Source organism: Cibotium barometz, chromosome 40 (genome assembly GCF_041138505.1).
Source record: "Cibotium barometz isolate CiBa-2024 chromosome 40, ASM4113850v1, whole genome shotgun sequence".
Classification (NCBI taxonomy): domain Eukaryota; kingdom Viridiplantae; phylum Streptophyta; class Polypodiopsida; order Cyatheales; family Cibotiaceae; genus Cibotium; species Cibotium barometz.
The window spans coordinates 35456747-35462608 of record NC_141085.1 but is presented as its reverse complement, the minus strand read 5'-3'; positions in this window follow the sequence as shown (position 1 = coordinate 35462608).

Below are 5862 nucleotides of genomic sequence, written 5' to 3'. Positions count from 1 at the left end.
TTTTTTTCATGGAGAAAGAGTGCAGGGCATTTTAGAGAGAGGATGTAGAGAGAGAAAGAGATCTGATGCACACACAAAAAAGGGGGGAAGAAAGTGACGAGTTTTTGGAATGTTTGGAGTTCGAAAAGGTAGAGAGGCTATGATAACTGACTGACAGACCAAAAGTAAGCATTAAAGTCACCTAGGTGGCCAGATCGAAGAATATCTCCTTTTTTTTATTTTTCTTATTTTTTTGTGAAAAATCAAATATATGCTTTTAGGACTAGGCCTCTAGGCTTGGTCAAAGATGGATTAGCATTTTAAGCATTTCACTAAACGTCCAAATTAAAGGGCCCAAGAAGACTCGATTGAGTTCCTAATGTTTTGTTTCGTCTATTTTAGACAAAACACAAAGGTTTCGAAATGACAGTTCTCATATACATATACTAAATTTATAACATAGCCAATAGAAAGATGAATATGCATTTTTAAAGTAAAATCTATTTCAAGAAATCAACTTGAACATAAAAGAGGGGTAGCAGGCTAAAACACTTTCTTAAGCTAAAATTTAATTCAAGCCATTGTTAGAAGCATGAAATCAAATAGCCTAGATTCATCATTCAAGTAAGAGTCAAGACTCAAGGTAAAAAGTGCATCTACGATGTCAAATCCCAGTTCACTAACTAAAATCTTAATGTCAACTGTCAAATACAAAAACTCAAGATCTCAAAATAAGTAGCTATTAGCATCATCATGGAAAATTAAAAATCCTAAACTACTCTCGTGAGTGGCTCTGCTCTATGAGCTCTTGCCATCACTATCTGCATCTAAATCACTCTCATGGGAGGAGTCCTCTATCTCCTTAGAAGAATCACTAGTATGAGCTCTTGCCATCACTATCTGCATCTAAATCACTCTCATGGGAGGAGTCCTCTATCTCCCCCACCCTTGCCACCATCTCCTTAGAAGAATCACTAGTATGACCACTAGAAAGAGTCCCCACCATAGCTTGGTCACAGCCATGTCCACCTCGTCGTATATATGTGCATGGAGCAAAGGAAGTGTCATAAGCATGCATCATCTATTGCAATCAAGAGTGCACCAGTGGGATACTTGTGCAACTTCCCTTGATTGTGCATGAGTGATGCATCGAAAGCATCCCTCATCCTCCCAAAGAAAATAGGCCATGTCCTCATCCGTACGCCTCTAGACAAATGATATGTGAATCTGCTCCCCTCGTTCAAGGATAAGCTCCAACTTCCTAAGAATTTTAGGATCAACTTCCTTCACTTTCCATTGCAAACATATCCCCTCTATCAATACAGGCATTGGTGTCCGAGCCTTTAAGTCGTTCCAAGAGATGAAGGTTGGCATTTACATACACCAACCTATCAAGCTAAGATGTGCTTAACATGTAACAAATTCAAATTATTAACGAGTTGATGTGATATAACCACATATGAAGTCTGAAATTATGATTAAATTTTATTTTTATCTATTTCTTTTCTTGGGATGTATATCGGCACATGTACTCCATATGCGCTCAGCTGCTCCACTAGTACACTCCTCGCATGAACTGATCTTGATCACGGATGGGACAGACTCCTCTTCAATCCTACAAGATGGTATTACTAGATAGTTATTGCAAGAAAGTGAGATGGCTTAAACATAAGGGAAGCATGAGTTATTGCAAGAATGTGACATACTTACTCTACTTGCTCTCCTAGAAGAAAGATCCTATCCACATAGGATGTCCAACCACTCACAAGAATGCGGTTAGACCAATGTTATTGATCCTTGTATAAAGGATGCAACGTGTAAGAAACCATGTGAATTGGTTTATAAAACCAATTCCATCTGTCAGTCCAAATCCAACGTAGATCATCTACCCTACAAATTCTAACCCAATATAGACTCTATCTATTTGAAATGTGAATAAGATGTGATAATGCGGCATGCCACTTACAAGTAATACTAATAGTTAACAAAATTGCATACCTCTCATTTTTTGAAAGGCATCTACAATTTATCATACTTTCCTTGAGCCTATGCATGTAGTGGAAGAGTAAGCTCATTTTACTTTCTTCATGGTCAAACAATCTCAAAATGAAGTACAATGGTGCAATGGCTATCTTTATAGATGCCACTTCCTCCCAAAAATTACTATCCAAGATGTAAGTAGTAATAGTGCGGGCCTCCACTTTACGGCTTCCACTCCAATAATCCCACTCTTCACTATAAACAAGCCGCCTAATTGCATCCTTTGTTTGTGTCATCCTAATTATATCATCAAGAAATTAAATCTTAAGTATTAAGATTGCAAAATGAGAATTGAACTCTCCAAAAAAAGCTAGCCACTTGTAGCTTACCTTTGAAGAACGAGGAAAAGATAGCCAAATCTCATCTTTGAAGGCTTCACAAAATCATACTTGCATATAGCTCTAAAGAGAGCTAGTGCTTGAGTCTTCCTTGTAATGAATCTAATGATTTGTTTGGCCTTATCAAGTGTAGAGTGCACCCATTCTAGCTTTGCAATGTCCTCCATCATCAAATCCAAAGAATGGGATGCACATGGAGTCCAGATAATGGTATGTTAATCCCTCTCCATAAATTCACCCATCTTAGCACAATTGGAGCCATTGTCTATGATAACTTGGACCACATTTTGTGGCCCAATCTCCTCAATGGCTTGCCCAATGTGGCCACAAAAGAGAGCTAGTGCTTGAGTCTTTCTTGTAATGAATCTAATGATTTGTGTGGCCTTATCAAGTGTAGAGTGCACCCATTCTAGCTTTGCAATGTCCTCCATCATCAAATCCAAAGAATGGGATGCACATGGAGTCCCGACAATGGTATGTTAATCCCTCTCCACAAATTCACCCATCTTGGCACAATTGGAGCCATTGTCTATGATAACTTAGACCAAATTTTGTGGCCCAATCTCCTCAACGGCTTGCCCAATGTGGCCATAAATCTACTCCCCACCAGTAATAATCAATCTAGGAGAGCAGATGCATCAATGGCAGGCAACAATGTGGTGCCAGCACAAGATGATACCAGAATATGTATTATGTGACGGTGCCACTGACAATCAAAAAACCATGCATTAGAAGAAGAGGAGACATCATAAATTTACAAAGTTCAAACCTTTATGAAAGATTTGCATTTGCAAAAAAAATCCTTCGCCTATTTTTTTGACATGACTTTACATTTGGGTGAAATGTTGTTTTGATGGACACATTTTGTTTTGTTTCGTAACATTTTGTGCCAGAAATGTTTTGTGGCGTTTCGACGGGGCGAAACATGTTTTTATGTTACTATGCTCCAAAGTACACCACAACTTCCCCCATCAAAGTTACTAGATTGTAGTGCTCAAGGGTTAAGGGTATAGTGCTCAAGGGTTAAGGGTATAGTGCACTATAAAGGGGAACACAACAACCACAACAACCATCACAGGATCCTTTATGCCATACCATTGCAAAAGGTCATACAATAACGTTGTTAGGTATTTTTTGGTAATATTTTCTTGGCATATGTACACACTCATGCATGGCATTTACAAATAAAGGATGTCCATCTCCAAGGGCCAAGGGAGGTATAAGGCCACATGTGTACGGATCTAACAAAAATATGCAATGTGTACAGTTAGTTATTGGTTTACCTGGATAGATAATAAGTGGAAGAAGTGAGAGATGAGAATCAGTTTCACAAGACAGGTTTTAGCACTATCATGTATGGACAAGGTTGTTGACAAATAATGTGAGCATGCAAAGCATTATTTTTTAAAGGTTGGATAGGGACCCGTTAGAGGAGGTCAGCTACAGTACCGGTCCTTGGCATTTCATGGGAAACAAAGGTGTGTATGGTGCAAAGTCTTCCTTGAATGAAAGAGTCACCTTGGGATTTAATACAAGGCTTGCTAAAAATAGAAGGTGGCCTTGGATTGCCTTAAAAAATTCTTCAATTTGCCTCATTTTCAAAAGGGCGCCGTGTGGAGGTGGGGGAGCTCTCTGACAGGCCTTGGAGTATTATGAATACTATAATGGTCTTGGGTTGAACGGGCAGTGCACGCTGGTGTATAAGAAGTGGAGGGGAGCAGCCCATGGAGAGGAGGGGTAGTACTCGCAGCTCTAATGCAAAAAGAGCGCAGCCCATGAGCGTGGAAGCTACGTGTTCTGTAGCGCTTGTGTTTGTAGAGTGTGGGAGAGCTCAGCTCTAATGTTCTCAAGGAGCTGCGCTGCTCTCTCCATTGGTGTGTAGGAGGGTTCTCAGAATTTCCAGTGGAGGGGAGTATCCCATGTGCGGGAGAGCGGTGTGTTCAGTATCTCTCAGAGAGAGGAGTTGCTGCAGTTTTTATGGGTGTGTGGGAGGGCCCAGCTCTGAGATTTTCAGAGAGCTGCAGAGATGCGTAGAATGTTCTCAGAGTCTTCAAAGAGTGAAAGGGAGAGCTCAGCTTTTCTAAGACCCTCAGAGAGCTGCGCAGTACATATGCGCAGCTATTTGTGTAAAAAAGGGGAAGTGTAGCTGTAGCGCAGAGTGTGTGGGGAGAGTTCATTACTCTAAAGCTTAGAGAGCCTACGCAGCTGATGTAGGGGAGCTGTAGTTTTCATGTGTTTCAGAGAGTTGCGTAGTTTCCAGTGTGTGAGTGGGAGAGCTGCAGCCCACGAGTGTAAATGAGAGCTGCGTAGCTATGAGGCTCTTCGAGAGCTGCGCAATCCAGGATTATAAGAGTGTGGGAGAGCTTGTAGGTTCCAGTATGTGAAGGGGAATTGTAATTCTAATATTCATTGAGAGTGCAGCCCATGTGAGTAAGGGAAGAAGCGTAGCCTTTGTGTGAGAAGGTACCGTCTTCAAGGTGTGAAAGCCGTGTGTTTTTTTCCTTATGAGTAAGAAGCTGCTCTCTGTGTTTGAGAGAGAAAGGGGATGAGCTCGTTTTCTTTGAAGAGAAGTACCTTCAGAATAGCCCACGGCACTCCAGTTTGGGAGAGGAGGAGAAGCTACAACGACAAGCCAGGGCACTTTTATCCCACTGGGTTTTTCCCCTCGGCTATATTCGGTGTTTGGCACCAATGGCAAATTTTATTTTTTTCTTTTCTTTTCGTGTTTGTTAATAAAAATTTTGCAGAGATCTCCGTAAAAAAACAAGAGCATTAAACACGCCCCTATAGTCCACCTACCTTGCACACAAATTAGGAAGGGGGGAGACATGCTACGCCTACAAAGATCAAGGAGGAGCAATCTGCACCAAAATCAGCAATTCATCAATGCAAATGAACAACATCAACAGGGCACTACCACAGGTGTATTCAAATCTTAATCTTTATTTCTTTATGTGCTCTTATCTTTCGAATATATGGTTTGCATGTTCACACAATGTTGGCTGGTTTAAGTTTTTGATTAGTTGTTAAAATATGGTGAGTGAATTCTAGAGTCTTAGAAGACTTAGGAAAAGATATTTCTATCTAAAGACAGTGTAGGATATATACCAAGGGAGTATGCCAAGTTCTTATGCTTTCAAGGTATATTAGTTATCCCTAGTGGTGGCTACCTCTTAGATATGGGCTAGGTGCTAGGAGTAATAAAAATTTATGAAAATATACCCGAAAAAAAAAATATATATATATACAAAGTAAATTGAGACATGATGTGTCTACAGCCATGAGAAATGCTTGGTAGGACGTGGGGTTGTCTTAGCACCTTGGGGCCGATGCCTTGGTTTCCATGGGGTGAACATGGACATCTAGAAGCTTCAGAAAAAGACATTTGAGGAATCTATCGCCTTGATGGATGTTGGTAGGACTCTGGGGTACACTATGGGCCCTTGAGACCGAGGCCCTCATCTTCATGGGGTACTCCTTAGGTCATAAAAGAAAGAAAAAGGGT